This window comes from Alligator mississippiensis, chromosome 1 (genome assembly GCF_030867095.1).
Source record: "Alligator mississippiensis isolate rAllMis1 chromosome 1, rAllMis1, whole genome shotgun sequence".
NCBI lineage: Eukaryota > Metazoa > Chordata > Crocodylia > Alligatoridae > Alligator > Alligator mississippiensis.
This window is the reverse complement of record NC_081824.1, coordinates 52078039-52096216: the sequence shown is the minus strand read 5'-3', so window position 1 is coordinate 52096216 and position 18178 is coordinate 52078039. Positions and strand designations below refer to the sequence as shown.

The window sequence follows — 18178 nt, the reverse complement described above, 5'->3', positions numbered from 1 at the left end:
TTTATCGTTGCCATTATGGCCATATACATACACACATCTATAAAAGTGCTGCAGCTGTTTCCAGCTGCCTTTGACCCAGCAGTATGTATCAACACTGAATTATCCTAATTCAGTTGTCAGAACCAGTAAAAGACAAGCAGGCAAGCATTATGACAAGGGGAAATAATTAATGCTTCTCTCCTTGCAGTGTTTCTACATGTAGAATCTTTCAATGCTATTTCATCAGCACCAGAACAATAGGGAACTTTTCTAATTTGCTTCTTGACTATGAATGGCCATGAGATGATAAATTCATTTCTACCATCTCACCTACAAGAAGCAAAGCAATTAAAATAGAAAAAAAAAATAGACAAATAAACATCAACAGAAATGCATAATGCACTCAAGAAAAGCAAGGATCTGCTGTTATCATGTTCCTATTCTTCCCTGTCTGTTTATGAACCTGAATTGTGTAATGTGACTTTGCATAATCTTTCAAACAGACCAGGAACTTTACTTGTTCTGTAAAGTACCTCATATTTTTGAGTCTTCTCAATGTAATTTATTAATCGAAGAAAATAGTGCTGGAAGGGACCTCAAGTGGTCACTGAGTCTCACTGTTTTGACAGGATCACACCTGCCTAACAATCTCAGACAAACGTTTACCTAACCTTCAGTTTAAAAGGTCTCTCTAGGTAATCCATGCTGGTGCTTAAATGCTCTCATAGTTGTAAAGACTTCCTTACTAACTAAATCACGTTTGTTACAATTGAAGTCATTACTTCATGTCCCATCGCCTGTGGATTCTGGAAGTATGGACAAATATATATGGAGCTGTTTCAAAAGAGTAATGTTTCAAAAGGGCAGCAGTTTTTACATTCTGTTACATGTGGACAAGCCCAGAATGATACAAATGTAGCAAAACTGTTCCAACTTTAACCCTGGATTAAGCAGTGGTCAAAAAGTAACAACTGCTGCCATTTTAAAACATTCCCCTTTTGGAAAGTCTCCAAGTTTATATGTGTCTATACCTTAAAAACAATTGTCCTCCTCTTCATAAGAACTGTGTTTATATTAGAAGACTATTACAAATTCATCTAGTCTTAACTTAGCTAGCTTAGTTTAGCTCATTTTTCAGATCTCCAGTCATTTTGTTGATCTTCTCTGGATTCATTTGTCCATATCTTTCTGAAGGGGCAGTGGCCAAAACTCTACATAATGACTGTGATTAACCATTATTCACAATTAATAATGCATCCATAAATTGTGCTGCAAAAACACTTCATCTTCTTATGTAGGCATACCTATGAGCTGCAGATGCAATAGTGATATACCCTCTGTATCAGGAACCAAAAATGCTAAAGATACTCTCTGTATCTTAAGCAAAACAGGTACTACTGAAATACCATTCTGTTCTAACACCATGCCTTAATCCTCATCTGCCTTAATCCTCATCTGGAGACTCTCAGATGTGAGATTTGTTTAAATGCTATCTGTCCACATCCCATTTAAGTCTCCAATCACTTTGCCAAGGCTAGCAGCAAATCCACCTATTAATGCCAAATGACACTAATGTTTTGTTATATCATGTTTTGTAATTTGATTGCACTGAGCACCTCAGCTCCAGAAAGCCATCAGTAGTAAATAGCTTGGCTTAGTTGATTCTAATCTTTTCCTCCTATCATTGCACCTTTTTGAGAAGAAGGAAGAGCTGTCCTAGAACGAGAAAGAATGGGAAGTAGGGTGGAGAAAGGAAACGATATGAATTAAGGTATGTAACAGGCATCACTTCCGAGCCAAGTTGCGGCCCGCTCACCTGTTCCTGCAGCAACCGCCCGCCTTCTCATCTGCCACATCTTGATGTTAATTAATTAGCGGGAGGCTGCCCATTATAATGCCTTGATGCCAGGGGGTGCTCTGCGGCTCCAACCTCCCCTAATACCGCAGCCCAAGCCTCGCAGGTGTTTCCAGACGTCGTCTTGTCCCTAATCAACTCGCCCACTCCCTCGGGCCTGCTCCATACCCTCTATGGAAGCACCACCTCCGGGCTCCTCCTCTCTGTGCCCACTCTAGGACTCTATAGTGAGCCTCCGGCCTTTCTTGCCCACCACGCTGCTCTCCCCTTCTCTCAGGGCACACCGCGCTGCTACCCCCTTTCCCTGGGGGCAACCTCAGCCCTCTCCCCTGCTGCAGGGTTAGCCTAGGCAGTAGCCATTCTCCCGAGGCTCACCGCACCCGTACTGGGCCTCCTAATAATGTTGCCCCCTCTCTAGGGCTTACTACGCCCGTCCTGGACTTCCTCCATATTGCCTCTCTTGGGCTCTTCAATATGGCCCCGCTCTAGGGCTCCTCAGTAATCGCCCCTCCTTGGGGCTGGGGTCTATGCACCCCGCAAGTGACGCCCTTGCTGGTGTCTGCTGCACCCATCCCGGGCTTCCTACTAGGGCGCTCCCCCTCTCTGGGGCTTGCCGCACCCACCTTGGGCTTCTCAATGCTGCCCCACTCTGGGGCTAGGGTCTACATACCCCGCACACAACTCGGGGCTCTGTTCCCCGACTGCAACCCACTGGTTGCACTCTTCGCCGCCAGTTATGCCTTCACTGGCGCGCAAGCTGTGCCTTCACTGGCGGTGGGGTCCCCCTAACACTGGGGAACAATGCACCCTCTTGGCACTAGACTGCGCCCTCACTGGCGCTGGGGCACCCCACCCCTATGGGGTCCCTATGAGTCCTCCTCCAACCCCTACAGCCTCACCCAAACCTCCGGTTTAATAAACAGAGCCAAACATCAACTCAAAGTACAAGCCTCTAGGCTATAACATAACTACAAGCCGCCTGGCCATAACTTAGTATCATGGCCTGAGCCTCCAGGGCTATCATGAGCTATACTTGCAAATCAGGCTTCTTCCCATATCTTAGCTGAGGGAACTCCTGCCTCTCCGGCTGCTGGCAGGGAACTGCCAGCCTGGCCTCAGCCCTGGGCTTTATAAGGGCCAGGCCCTGCCCCTACAGGCAGCTGGCTCCCCTTAGTTGCTCCGGCAACCCGCAGCTGCGCTCGTTACCCTGGCAACCCTCAGCTGGGCTCGTTCTGTCTGGCCAGGGCTCGCTCTCTCTCTGCCTGGCAGTCTCTCCTCTCTAGGAGCAGCGGCACCGGGGTGCCCTGCGACAGGTATCTGAAGGATTGGATGGAGTAAAGGAAAGGCAAAGGAATAGGAAGAGACAGATGAGGAAATGGAAGGCTAGGAATGGGAACAACAGAAAAATGAAAATGGAGAGAAAGAGGATGAGAAGGAAGATGCATGGATTTTGTGTTTGCTGGGCACGTCTACACAAGATACTACATTGTCGTAGTGATTCACTACAGTAGCTTGCCACTACAGCAACATAGCATGGGCAGGTACAAACCATGACATCAATGTTATGTTGCCGTAGTGATGAGCTACCTTGCTATAGCACTTCGCTATGGCAACGTAGCTGCTAAAAATAAATGTGCACTGTTGGGACTGCACGGTAATGGCTGTTACTGTACTGTCATTTGGTACTTCCTAAAGGAAGTACTAAATGATGGTGCAGTAACAGCTGTGCCATGGGGGGCACGTGTAGATGCACCCACTGTGTATTATAGATGCAAAAGCTCAAGACTTACTAGTTCTAGTATACAAACTTCTACCCATTAAGGTAAAGAACTTCTAAAGCTGCAGATATAGGAATATTATTGGCATTAATTATTAGAAGCCTGGAGTCCCCTGTGGTTCAGTGGTAGAATCTTTGCCTATCATACAGGAGACCTGGGTTCAATTCTGACACTTATACAACTACAGCTATGGAGGCAGCAAACATCTAGACTCAGTCTGGTCTTTGGATTCCGTCTCAGTGGCCTAAAGGGAGGATGGCTGGTCTGGGCATCTTCCACTCCTCTGAAAAAAAAATTCCTGCTCAGGCATATGCATCAAAGGTGTGGGTGACCCTCATGCATAAACCACGATCCAGGAGGATTGACAATTGCCATATTAGAAACCTAGTAACTTCTCTGAGACTTTGGAGAGCCACATGATCACATGTTTAGGTAGATCTGGTATTTAAGCTAAATAAAGCAGTGATCTGCAACCTTTATACAGTGGTGGGCAAAACAGTTTGGCTCCAGGGCTGGCCAGACCTAAGACTTAGCTGATACCCCTGCTGTTTGGATGCAGCAGGGATATCATGAACAAAGCCCTTTACCACCAAGCAATAGCTCTACCTTGGCAAATCCCCTCAGTACCAAAGCCCTTAGGGCCAAGTTGCAGTACAGCATGGAAGAAGTCCCCAATGCCAAACCCTCCCCACACCCCTGGTTGCCTGCCTGTGATGTGGCATGAGAGAAGCCCTTCTCTACTGAAGCGTCTTGGTCCATGGGCTAAAATCAAGAGCTCCACAGACTGAATTTAGCTTGCAGGCGGTAGGTTGCCGAGAGCCAAGATAGAAACAATGATGACTCACAAACCCTATCCATTATATTCCAATGAAAAGAAAGAAACAGCTAGGGAAACACAGTTTTCCCCTAACACAGGGCTCCAAGAGCTTGTGGCAGACAGTAACTTTTATCCTTTTATATTGCTCCCTGACCAAGGAAAAGTGGGAGAGAAGATGCGAACAACCCTACATTTGGGAGAAAAGATTACAGTAACCCTACAAGAAATTGCTGAAGAGATACAAATCATGCGTTTACAGATATTTATCCATGACTTTTCTGCACTTACTACGTTATGCCCCCTTGTGCTTATGATATGTATACCTGCAACCTCTAAGGGTACCTGTCACACGTGCAACAAGACTGCTCCTACCTGCTGTAATTACAGCGCATTGGAGCAAACTTGATTAATCAATTAATCAAGTTTGATGGAGCCTAGTGTAGCCAGGGTAAGGTAGATCAATGAATTCTCCCCTTTAGGGACTCTTCTGCCACGCCTTTGTTATTGAAAGAATGAGAAAATATGTTAAGCCCTGAGAGATCATGCAATCAATCACCCTGCTAGTAAGCAAAATGAAAATTGGTTTTATTAAACTTCTTTGCTATGTAACCTGGGTACACCCAGGGGTGTGCCCTGTCTGCAAGTGGAAGGGATGGGGTGGTCAGACAAGAGTGCTGTGAGAGGGGCCTGCCACTGAGGAGCAGTTCCCTCTTTTCTCTATAGAGCCAGGCTGGGACCAAGCACTTAACTATATACAAATGTATTGTCATACAAAAAAATAAATATGAATAAGAGACATTACATATTTACAATAGAATTAGTATGTGAAACCATATACAATAACCTGCAAATAACACATTGCACTACTTTGAGGGACTGCAAAACATAGAACAGGTAACTGGGAACTCAGTACAGGTGACCCACAGCACAGGTAATAATTAACCTCCCCTGCAAAGATGAACATTAACACCCTGGAACAGGTAAGGCAAGGCATTAACATAATAAACACATATAAGCATCAACTTAGAAACCAATATAAACCCCCTTAAGGAGTACCCATAACTATATTAAGATCAACAATACAAAACAAACATCAATCACAAAATATGAGGTGCGATCATCACCCCATGGGGTGTTCCCTGGAGCCCCTCCCCTTTAGGGCCCAGGATGTGGACACACCCCACACCCCCACAATGGAACAGGGTGGAGGCTGCAGACTCTCCCCTCCCAAGGCTGCCTCCCCTGTGGGACCCATTTCCCCAGCAACTCACACTCCCACTCTGAAGCAGACAAGGTTTGTTCCCTGGTAGCCAGTCCTGCAAGGGCCTCTCTCCAGCAGTGCCTCTGGTTCCTCTCTATGGCAGGTGCCCTGCACTGGGCATCCAGGGAGCTCCTACAGGAGCTGAGCCCTTACTGGCTTCAGTTCCCCAGCCTCACACCAGGGGTCTTTCCCCTTCCTGGGTCCTGTTCTGGGCACTGGGGCTCTTTTAGTTTAATGCTGAGCCACACTGCAGGGCTCTGGCTACCTGGCCTACAGCCGGGGCTAACTTAAGCAGCCTCAAGCTGCTCTCGAGGTTGACTCTCCATGTGCCAACCTGTGCACCATGTGGGGCCTGAGCAGCCTTGAGCTGCTCTCAGGGCCAATTCTATGTGCACTGATCCATGCACCGCCCCACCCAGCCACTTGCCGGGTTCGGTGGCTCAAGCTACCTTGAGCAGTTCCCAGAGCCTGAGCGCTGTGCACCGATCCGCACACCATCGAGGCTCAGGCGGGGTCCCAATGATGACCTTCTCTGGAGCTCCTCTCTCCTCACCGTCCCTTGCCACATCTGTCCAGCATGCTGAGCATACTAGACTTTTATTTACACTGAAGGCCCTGCCCCTAAGTCCACCAGAGCTGCAAAGCACCGTCTTCAATGAAGTCCAGGGGCTCTTCACCCCCCTCACCACCCAGCAAAGGCAGGGCAAGCCCCTCCCCACTGTTACCTAATTGGTGGAACATTTCCACCAATCTGAAATGTCCTTCTCCAAGCCTGGCTTGCTGGGCAGAAGTGGCAAGCCCACCACAGCTACAATCACAGTCCACAGCTTTACTTTCATTTTTCCCACTTGGTTGCTGTAGCAGGACACTAAGGTGCCTGCTACTGAGAGAGCATGGAAGACTCCTCAGGTGCTGGTTGCCAGGGTAACGGGAGGCAGCAAATGACCCACACCTGCCAGCGGTCAGGGCTATAAGAGGCAAGGCCTGGCTCTTATGAGAAGGAAAGAGGGGAGCTGAGATCAGAGGCAGTTGCTGACTGGCATCTAAGACAGCAGGAGCTCCCTGCCAAAGAGAGAGAAGCTCCTGGAGCATGATGCGAGGAGAAGCCTGACTGCAGGTACTGCTTGCAGATTAAAGGGTACCAGCTCCAAAAAAGAGCCCTGGTGAGGAGGGCAACCTTGCAGGGGGAAGAGCCCTGGTGAGGAGGGCGGCGTATAGAGAAGGCCCGCAAGGCCTAGACACGCCGGACACCCGGAGCAGGAGAACTGTGGCCAAGTGGAGGAGAGGTAGCCTCCCTACAAAAAAACCATATCATCAAAGTCATGGCGGGCAAGAATAGGAGGGTGCAAATCCGAAGCTTGGCACAGTAGAGGAGGCGGCAAGGATAAGCATGGCGACCCTGCCGTCCCTCCTGTAACAGTTGCAAACAACACTAGAGAGATTAGGTCCTAACCTTTCCTTTTCTTTTTCTCTCTTTGCAGGTCCCTGCTTCCTGCCTCAGTCCCACCAGGAGTTTCCCTCGTCAGACCCACCAGGTAAGTGCTCACAGGTTTTAGAATCCTTTTCCTCTCACTGATCCCTCACCACAGTTCATTTCACCCAGTGAGTTAGGCTTGGCTGCATCAGCTCTCTCTGTCCCAGTCCGTCTCTACTCATGCTGGCCATGCTCTCTCCCATCTCTCTGTGTGCTCCTGGGGGCAATCTGCTGCCCCTGAAGTCTTCCTCTTTGTAACCCCCTGACTCTAATCTACTGTGCCCATTTACCCAGTGTGTGACAAGGCACAGCTGTGCCTCGTGCCAGTGTCTGTGCCCTTCTGTGACCTGACTTCCCTCCCCTCTTGGGAGAGTAGCCCTACTAAGGAATAGGGTTGAATATCACCCTGGTACACATGGTAATTACCACACTCCAGCAGACTTCAGCATCTCATGTTTCAGCACCCCCGCACTGAAAAATGGAGGCAGGGGTGCTTTAACTAAAGCTTATTCAACAAGCTTTAGTTAAAGCACCCCCTCCACCATTTTCCAGAATGAGGATGTTGCTACACAAGACACTCCAGGCACTGTAATTAGAGTGGCTGTTGGAGCATCCCCCCACACCCCCAATTCCTGGAGCACTTGTATAAATTCCCAATGTGATTACTGTATTGGACTTGATGGAAAGTCTAGATAGAATTAAAATGAAACTCGGGTTTATAGCAACCCAGCTTCGGCTTTCAATTTTAGAATTGCTCTTGTATCTTTCTAAGGACTTAATCTAATATGATTAATCAATGAAGAGCAAAGTAAAATAGTCTACAGGTTGATAGCATTAGTCTATCATTCTTTTAAGAGTTAGATAAATTCAGGTTCTCTGTAAAAAAGATGAACCCAGAGGCATTTGCTTGATTAACTGTCTGTCAGTAACACAAAACCAAGTCAGAAAGCCTTTCCAGGCTTAAAACAATTGATGTACAGTTTGGGAAAGATGTATCAAAATAAGGCAATGCAATAAACAAATTCACATATACGTTCCTGTTAGTAATGTCATTAATATTAGGACTGCTATGTATGGTAGTTTGAAGCAAAACACACATCAGGTTATGAATGTTATTTACCTTCCCTCTGAAAACCCATCACTGTGGCTTGAATGAAATGCAACTATTCCATTTTTTTATATTAGCCATTACTTGGTCTTAACTTGTTAAAGATCCTTAAAGTTATTTTCATATAAGAAAAGAGTAATAGTTGTGAAAGGTAGTCAGCTTGACAGCTCTCTCTTCAACAATAAACTAAGATAGGTATGTTTGCTATACATTAGGCCAACTTTATAAAACTAAACAGATATTAGATTGACAGTTTATATAACTAAACAAGAAGTCCCCTTTTTAAGTCAAGGGTGTATAAAAAGAAAGGAGAGGCATCTTTCCAAGCATGTAATACTACTGTAATCCAATTTGGCTGGCATAAATCCATTTTGCAAGGAAACAAATATTGGATTAACTGAGATATTGATGGTAAAAATACCAAATACACTGTATTGCTCAAATAAAGTTTACATGTACAAGTTTATGGCTTAATTACTAATATTCCTTATCCTTGTTTTGTGTGAGGAGCTTTTCAAATTCCAAGTGATTTTAGTTTCATGGTATATGTGGGAAATGCAATACTCAAGCAGTAGGCAAGCTTCACATACTATAAGCACAATTTGTAGCTACCAGGAATTATAACTAGGCTCGCTATAGGCCTGAAGCACAGGGTTTGCTAATCTTAGAAATATGGTTCAACTCCTGTCACACCTAATTAAACTAGGAACTACTGGCCAGCCTGCTGAGAATCAGATCTTGGTACTTTAACAAAGGACACAGACTTTATATTTGCAATGCTTCTTCCATTTCAGCTTTGCACAGTACAGTGATGCACAAACACTTCGGTGAAATAAGATTCTGTGTCGGAAGCAAATGTTTTAATACATTATCAGGGAGTACATTTATGGGAAAGAAGGAAAATAGATATTCCAATGTTCTTCAGCGTACAGTGAACCTTTTTTGCAGAAATAAAGGGTTTGGGGATTGCCAGCCCTGTCTAGTTATGCTGGATGAGTGATAGTCTTACTATATAAAATAAAATGCATGCCAAATATTAGGATCACCAGAAAGGAAGCATTGCCTCCACCAGTGATTAAGGCCCTGATCTTATTTATCCCAGGTCTAACTGGATAGGCCTTTCCTACCTTTTAGGCATTAAGTTATTAAGCCCTATTTCATCCTACCCTGTGTGACTAGACCTGAGTAACTACACATGTTCATAAATGATCTGTTATGGACACTTAGGACACTTACACACATGCAGGGAGACTGCTCCAGTGCACTGGAAATCCAGCACGTTGGAGCAGACTTGATTAATTGAGTCTGCTTGAGCATATAAATTGATGCACTCTGGCAGCATTGTGCATCATGTGTAACAGCAGTGCATCACGCCTCTGCACTGAGAAAATGGTAGCTGTGGGCTTTGAGCTAACACTGAGTGATTTTTAATTAGTGCAGCTCACTAATTAAAAGTGCCTGGTGCCATGTCAGGAACACCTGTAAAAATGCCCTTAGGCAACTAAATCAACTTAACTTGTAATGCAATCCAATACCATCTAGAAAAGTACACAACCTCTATGTTAGTCCCCAAGCCTTCATTGGAGAAATGCAACAGACAGGCTGGAAAATGCCAGGAAACCACATGGCTAGAACATATCTAGTAAGTGAGAGACCTTTTTTCTAGGTCCACCTCACCAAAAGCTCCTTGACCTCTCATTTCTCAAGAAAGCACCCTTCTCATCAAGCTGGGAGGGAGTCATGGCTAAAAGCATTCTATACTGTCTGAAAGCATTTAAAAGAACGTCTGTTGCATAGGACAGACAAGATTTATGGGGACATAAGGACAACATGACTACAGAACTGGACTCCTTTTTCGCAAGAGAGGAAGCTACTGCCCTCATAGGAAACCAGCTGCCCTGCTCTACCTCCAGCGATTGTCATTAAATAAAATGGATGACTATTTAAAGTACAAAATTCATTAGGGACAGGAAGCAAAAGCTAGAACCTAAGATTATCTCCCTTCCAGAGTTATATCATTATCCACAAGTAATACTTTCTATCTCTGATTGGTTAGGAGACTTTATTCACCATAATGGCATCATGACCTGCCCTTAGGTATTCATACCTTCATCACCTCTCAGCTAGACTACACAGCAATGTGATATACTTGTGCATGATGCCTCCACATACTTAGGAAACTCCAGTTGCTGCAGAATAGTACAGTACATTTCTTCTCAAGCTTTGGTAAACACATCAAATCTTTTCTTTACAACCTATGCTAACTTCCCATAGAACACAAAATCAAGTTCAAAGTCTTTTTCTTAAACTTCAAGGTTCTTATTTGCCTCAGCTCAAGGAACATTACATTGAGACTGGGCATGCCACCAAGAAATAAGCCCGGTTCACCTGCACACCAGCTTGCAAATTTGTAGAGAAGATGACTCAATGCAACCTCAAGCATTCACCCTGGAACACACAGGACAGACAGCCTAAACATGGCGCTTGTCAGAGGTGTAGCTGCCTAAGATTGCACCCAGACAAGTCTGTACCTTCTGGTTCTGGAGCAGTGGGTAGAAGCAGCAACTGAAATTCACTGCTGTTGAGGGCAGTGAATTAAACTCACAACTAGGGCATTAAACAGTATGACTAAAATCTGCCATGAATTTGTTCCCTCTTCCTCTCCCCAGGTGGAGAATAGTATGCTTATAGTATGTGAAGCTTGTCTACTGCCTGGGTATTGCATTTCCCACAAATACCATGAAACTATAATCACTTGGAATTTGAAAAGCTCCTCACATAAAACAAGGATGAGGAATATTAGTAATTAATATTGCTTTACACCTCATTTTTTTGCCACAGACACCCATCCTTACACTACTGGTGCTTAGATATGCAGTTGTAGCCATGTCCAGCCATCTCCTCCACAAATTTTCAAGCCACAGGGTTTACACAATGGGTCGGTCTTATTTCTTAGAAGCATACCTAGTGTCAGGAGGCAGTGAAGATAGCCCCTAAAAGCCTTCCTTGAGTTCTAAGGAGAAGGCTGTAATTGTAACTTCAGCAGTGGCAGCAGAAATCCTTCAAAATAGAGGATGATGAATCCCATGGGTCAAGTGAATGGTTGTAAATGAGTCCACTGGTGGCTAAGAAGGCTGATCATAGAACCACAGACTCTCTGGCAAATGCCACAGGTGGTGGCTAAAAGCAGAGTTGGACCATGGATTTCTCAGTCTTGTTTGCTTTCTTTCCATTTCTGTTGTTTTTCTGCCTCCAGGGCAAAATGGTTTTCCTCAAAGTAGGATGTACCTTCTCTCACAAGGCATCACTATGTAGCTCTGTCCCAAGCTAGTTTTTCCCAATTTGTGGTGTCAGTGCCACACTTCTTAATGTTTTGCTTGAGTACATCCTTGAAGTGTTTCCTCTGGCCCCCACATGTCCTTTGTCCTTGGCTGAGTTGGGCGTATAGCAGTTGTATCAGTAAAAATACATTAGCCATGTACACACAATGCCCTGTACACAGCAACTGATGTTGAATAATCAATACTTCCATACCGGTGGTGGTAGCATTGATGAGGACACTGGTGTTTGTGCAACAATCCTCCCACTTCATGCCAAGGATCTTCTGGAGATAGTGCTGGTGATGGTGTTCTAGACTTTTCAGGTGGTCCCTGTAGATCACCCAAGCTTAACAGCTATAGAGAAGAGTTGAGATTACCACAGCTTTATAGTAGGAGCTTTGTTCAAGTCCTGATCTTGTGATCCTTGACCACACAATGATTCAGTCTCCCAAAGGCAGAGCTGGCACATCGGATCCTATACTGGATCTCCATGTCAATGTTGGTGTTATTTGAGAAATGGCTACCAAGGTATGCAAAGCATTCAACATTCTCCAGCAACTGTTCATCAATGAGGATCTTTGCCAGGGGTGTTAATTATCCCAGAGCAGGCTAGTGAAGCACCTTTGTTTTTCTGATGTTAAGGATCAGTCCCAGGTACTGGTATGCTTGAGAGAAGCAGTTAAGGACCGTTTATAGGTCTGTCCTCCATATGCATGCACCAGAGATGGGGATAGTTGGGGGAGACTGTACAGGAAACCCTTGGTATTCGTGGATGCCAAACCTAGATTTTAAATACACTGTAAACACTTACTAGAGCTCCTTGGGAGTTGTGTGCTTGCTGCCGCCAGACTCCTACTGCCACTGCCAGAGCCATGTCCCCCCCACCAGCCACTGGGGGCACTGCGTTCATGAATGCAGACTGCGTTCATGAACGCCGTGCCCTATTCACGGATTTCACCATTTGTGGGGATCACAGGAACATATCCCCTGCGAATGGCGAGGGTCTCCTGTAGATGTAAAGAATTCCAACATGAAAATACCCCACTATTCTCTACCTGGGGAGAAGAAAAGGGAACAAATTCATGGCAGATTTTAGTCTTGCTGTTTAATGCTCTAGATAGAAGACACTCAGAAACTACAGGGATGATCACACTAGCAGGACTTTGTACACTAGGGACTTCGTACACTAGGGACTAGGGGTGAGCACACTAGGGACTTTTAACATAGAAAAGCGCTACATAGAGTAGAATTTTGTCTACACTGCAGTTACTGCTCTGATAGCTGTCACAACCCAAAGTTGTGGTTTTTTGTTTGTGTGTGCTTCGGCACTGCTAAATTATTTTCCCGCCGACTGTAGCTTTCTTTGCACAATAGAGTTCTCTGCTGCAGGAGAGAACTCTGGTGCAACAGGGGATTTCCCGCCAAATTACAGCTTCTTTGCAGGGTGCATTTCTTTTGCATACTAGTGATGCACGTTGCAAAGGAGTTCCCGCCATTTGTATTTGGATTTGCGCCACATAATTGGCCAGTTCCAAATGTAGGCACATGTGGCGGCTAGCTATTGGCTTGCTAGCTGTATAAAAGGCTTGGGTAGTTTCCGCCAGAGAGAGAGAGAGAGAGAGAGAACTCACCAGGAGGAGGAGACTTCGTACTGTGTGAAAATCCCCAAGTGCTGCAGACCCTTGCGGACCCAACGCACCTCTCTCAAGCTTAATAACCGAACCCGCGGAGCTTTCACTTCTAGCCTCTCCCCGTCGCTGATCGCAATCCAAGACGTATCTTTCCTGTAAACCCAATTTTTGAACCCACAGAGCCTAAACAACTCCAGGGGACCAGGGAACTGAACCGAACCTGCGGAGCCTAAACAACTCCGTGGGAGCAACCGAATTTGTCGTAGTCCTCTAGCGAAGACTTAAGCGGAGCTGCGCCTGGAAACCTGTCCAGCCTACACCACTACCATCTTTGGGTGTAAGTAAACAATCTTTTCAATCAACCACTACGCGTTTGTGACTAATTCTAGCTCACCACCGGTTTTCTCCGACCCCGCGTGCCCGGGCTGCTGGCCAAAGCCCGCGTGCGCAAAAGATGGGCCACGGATTGCTCCCCCCCGACTAGCACTTGGCGGCGGGATCGGGGCCCGGCCCGCACAATAGCAACTCACATACTCAAGCTAGTTTTAAACTAATTAGCCTCAGTACTGATAGCAGAGTAGCAATGACATTATGAACTTCATGGGCTAATCACCTGAGTATTTGTTGTTCCTCAGAATATGCAGCCCATGTTGAGCTCCAAGCTGCCACAGCAACACTACTAGCAGTACTTGATAGAATAGATACCTCTACAGTTGATGGCAGTGTAGACATGAATAGAACAGTATTGAATAGAATGGGATATGGAGATAAGGATACATTAAATGTGAGACCTTGAAGGTATTTAAAGCAGTGAAATACAACTGTCAGAGAAATAACTGCAGTGCAGACAAACTTTTGCAATTCATAAGGATGGATTTTGATAACACATGACCTCAAAAACCTAATTCTTGTATGCTAGATTTAAGTAACTCACACTGACTTCAAAAGAAGAATTTGCAAGAGGAAGGTCCTGGACTGGATTAAAGCCAGCAACATACCCATGAAAGATGATATATATTTTAATCAATCCTAGACTATCCAGCTTCTTGGCACATGGGTATTTTTTTTTCTTAATCAAAATGTAAACCTAATCTCCTTTATTTTCTTTTTTCCTTCATTTTCTTTCTTTCTTTTAAGTTTTTCGCTAGGAAATTCCCATTGAGATACAACAGCTTATTTCCAAATGTATTCAGGGACAAGAGGGAAATTCAGAGAGCAAAATTGCATTGATACCGCAAGTACAGAAAAAGTAAACATTCTAAATATTCATACCTATGTTTTAACTCTAAACTCTGAAAGACTGAACAAGTCCTCCAAATATCACAGTGATTGGTACAATATAAAACTCAGAGTAAAATAGATAGGTTTCTGTACCTCTGACCGTAGCAGATAATATGAAAGTGATACACTTTTTAGGTAAAATGCAAGCAACAACAATTACATTTTGGCTCAAATATATTGTATGTATATATTTAATTTTTCTATACAATTATTTATATATTTAATTCTAAGACAACTTTCACTAGCTGAAATAAAGATTATAAGAAAATGTATTAAGGAAGATTACTTAAAATAAAGAAGGTAAAATCTCATTAGACTGACAGGCCATTCCGCTTCAGATCGTATACATTCCTCCCTCCCCTCCACAAAGGTAGAAAGGAAATATATATTTTAATAAATATTTGCCTAGCTTCCAATTGCATTTTCTATGTTGAGGAGAAACAATTTCTTGTCTGAGCCTTCTCACCAGGCATCATTTCACATGTTTTTTTTTTGTTGGAGTCCACAGAATAACTTTTACTGTTACATTGGGGTTTTTTTAATATCTCCTCTCTGAGGTATGACTCCTGAAGCCCAACATAAAGTAACACATATGTGTGCACAAATATATCATATAAAATATTTCTACTTAATATTTTTCTTTTACTATGTATTATGTATACTTACATATTTTCACCATGCATCCTTTCACAGCATCAATTCAACTTAGGCATACATTTAGTGATTTATTATTTTGGTTCCTTTTTTTCCCATCCAAGCACCTAATTGTCTCTTCCTCCTTTTCCAAATCCATTTACTCTTCCAGCCTCCCCGGCATCATCTCTCCCCAAATGTTTGCCCTCCAAGGTGTTCGCAGTCATCTCTGCCTCCTCTACTAGCCTTTTACAACTAAGACATATCAGAAACCCATTTACTTCTTCCCAAGACACCACTACTGTCCTTCTCTTCCTCCAACCTCTTTCTTTTTTTTCCTACTTTCTTATCTTCATCTTTATCACTGATCTTTTAGATGTCCACCCCACACATTCATTTAATATCTCTCACGCCGAGGATCCTCCACACCCCCTACCATCTTCTTTCAAATTCCCAGGTTGTCTCAAACTTTACTTATTTGTACTTTCTTCCTCTTTCCCATTCTTCCACTCGCCATGCCCCTCCAAGTTTTTCTATTCCAGAGTGATTACTGCACTCAGTCTCTTCCCAAAACGTGCTTTCCTGACTACTGTTATATCCCCTTCTCCTTGTCAGTCCCTAAGGGTCACTAATCATGAATCAGGTTCTTCCAAAATCATCAAATTGGACTTTAAAAAAAATCTAACTTTTTATAAAATAAGATGATGGGGGTTATTTGCCTTCTGGTATTTGAGCCTATAAGGATTATATTTTCTGCACAATTGTGAGGGTTAGATATGTATTACTGAACTTTTTACGTGCTCATGTGAGTCCATCAACTGAGGATTTAATGAGAAAAAAATCCTCTCTCATCATGAATTGGCAATACTATTTATAGTCAAGAGCTCCACACCTGCTCTGTGGGCTTTCAACAGAAAAACTTTTCTCTTGACTAGTTTCAGTGCTCTTGCTTTTGATGCCTAGTCTAAATTCCTTGGGCTTAATCCTGGCTCCTGATCCTGGACTCTGAGGGCACATCTACACGTGAGCTTTTATGCACATTAGTGTATTTCAATGTACATTATAGCATCACAAAAAAACCGTTGCTCTTTAGCTAATGCCCATTAAAACAGGCTAATGTACCTTTTTCTAGTACCTGACAATGGAGGGCATGCTCCAGGAGTGGGGCTGCTTTAATTAGAGTAGCTCCAAGAGAGTCACATGTATCAGAGTCCCAGTGCTTAAAAATGGTGCTTTAACAGTGCACCAGAGCAGCCTCGCTGCACTTGTATAGGCACCTGAAGGTACAAAATTTAATGTGCTTTACCTAAGACACATTAATGAACATGTAGACATGCCTTGACTTTCCTAATCTACTTCCTGGTCCCTGTTCCCTAGTCATGTTCCTGCTGGCCTTCTTAACCTGAACCTGCGCTTTGCTCCTGCCTAAATCCTTGTCCACTTCCTGCCTAATCTGTTCCTGCCCTGCCTGTTCCTGTTTGGGATTGCCCAGTTCAATCAATGGCTTACGTCAATCATAAACCAGTTTTAATTCCTGGCTTGACTGGAATTAGACCTTAGACTGGCCCATGCCTTCCTTTAATTCTTGGACTCCTTGTTTCTGGTCTCCAAGGTTTTTACCCTTAACCCCTGAACCCTGACATCCCACATCTGTGTCAGTCAATGACACAAAGGTTGCAATCTGCCCTGGCTACCCCAAGGTTCCTTTTCCCAATATTGTCCACCTTTTTTTCTAATCAAAATTCCTTCCTTCCTTCTACAAGGGAAGAGGAGCTGAAACTACTGCTACTGCTGGATTGGAGGCAAGAGTTTGTGACTTCCACAGCTGACTCAGGGTATAAAAAGAAGTTGCCAAATGACGTAGAGCACCTGTGCTGATCCTTTTCATTAGATGAGACATATAACATCTGTTGTCCTGCCTACTGATCCTGTGCAGATCCTTGCTTACAGAGGCATGCCCTGGGGAATGTCCAGGGCACATCTCTGCATGTGGGGAAAACTGAGGTTCCTTGCTTACAGAAATACCACCCTGCTCCACAAGGAATCTCTGGGGTTTGACTCTGTAATCAGGGAAAACTGAGCAAGTGCTCCTGGAGTCACAAACCCTTTTTCAGGGTCACAAATTTGTGGTATTTGTGGCATGACAAGTGGTATAGACATCTGTTTGCTTCCCTGTTGTGTGGTCATAACAATTTTATGGAGGCACAGAGGTACAGTCTGTAATGTCTGTTCATACCCTATACCCCAGCCTGGTCAGACACTGCAGCTGCAGCTGCTGCTGCATGGCCAGGCAGGGGCTGGAGTTTTCATGTGCTTATGCCCAGGAGGGAATAAAGCCAAAGCCATGCGTAATGGTAAGCAGCAAGGGGGGAGGAGGGGCCAAGCCTGTAGGGGGTAGGCAGGGAACCAGGCAAAGGTGGGGCGAAGACAACTGCTGTGGCTGTGCTTCTATCCTTAGGCTTGGGTATGGAACCAGAGCCACAGCAGCTGCCTGCCATCCCCTCCCACTACCACCCCAACCTTGAACTCAAATCCAAGATAAAGGGCTCTCCCCTCCACACACATACACACACCCATGTTGAATGATAGTAAAAACCTTATCTTGGATTGGAGTAAATGCAGTATTACTCCTTACCCAGTGATCAGGAATTTGAGCAAAAAAGAGTTCTCTTTCTCCTTCCTCCTCCATAATTTCTACCTTGTAGAAAGATTCCCAGTACATGCAGTTGTTTGACCAGATCTCTCCTGTGGTCCTCACACCACTTGAATGTTGTGCTAACATTGCAGTGAACTAAAAACTAAGGATGCCTATACATGTGTTCAGGGGTAGGAGGATGGCAGGACATTTTAACTAGAGTGGTTCTCAGAGAGCTGTTCTAATTAAAATGTCTCACTGACATGTGTATTAAGCCCCCACACATTTAAAAATGGCTGCAGGATACTTTTTCTAAAGCTCATTTGACAAGGCTATTATACCAATAGCCAAAAAACCCATGTTTCATCAAGGCTTGGCTACTTACAAAGTGTTGATCTGTGGTGTA

At 44.5% G+C, this 18178-nt stretch overlaps 2 long non-coding RNA genes across 7 annotated transcripts in view; one reads left to right on the top strand and one right to left on the bottom strand.

The window, feature by feature from the left end:
• LOC109285533 (hypothetical protein) overlaps window positions 1-18178 on the bottom strand; it is a 246556-nt gene that overhangs the window by 141032 nt on the left and 87346 nt on the right. The gene's annotated exons all lie outside the window — the stretch shown is intronic.
• LOC106738539 (uncharacterized) lies at window positions 6515-13611 on the top strand. The gene is made up of 3 exons (XR_002093307.2): window positions 6515-6807; window positions 7172-7225; window positions 13404-13611. It is a non-coding gene; the product is annotated as an uncharacterized LOC106738539 (long non-coding RNA).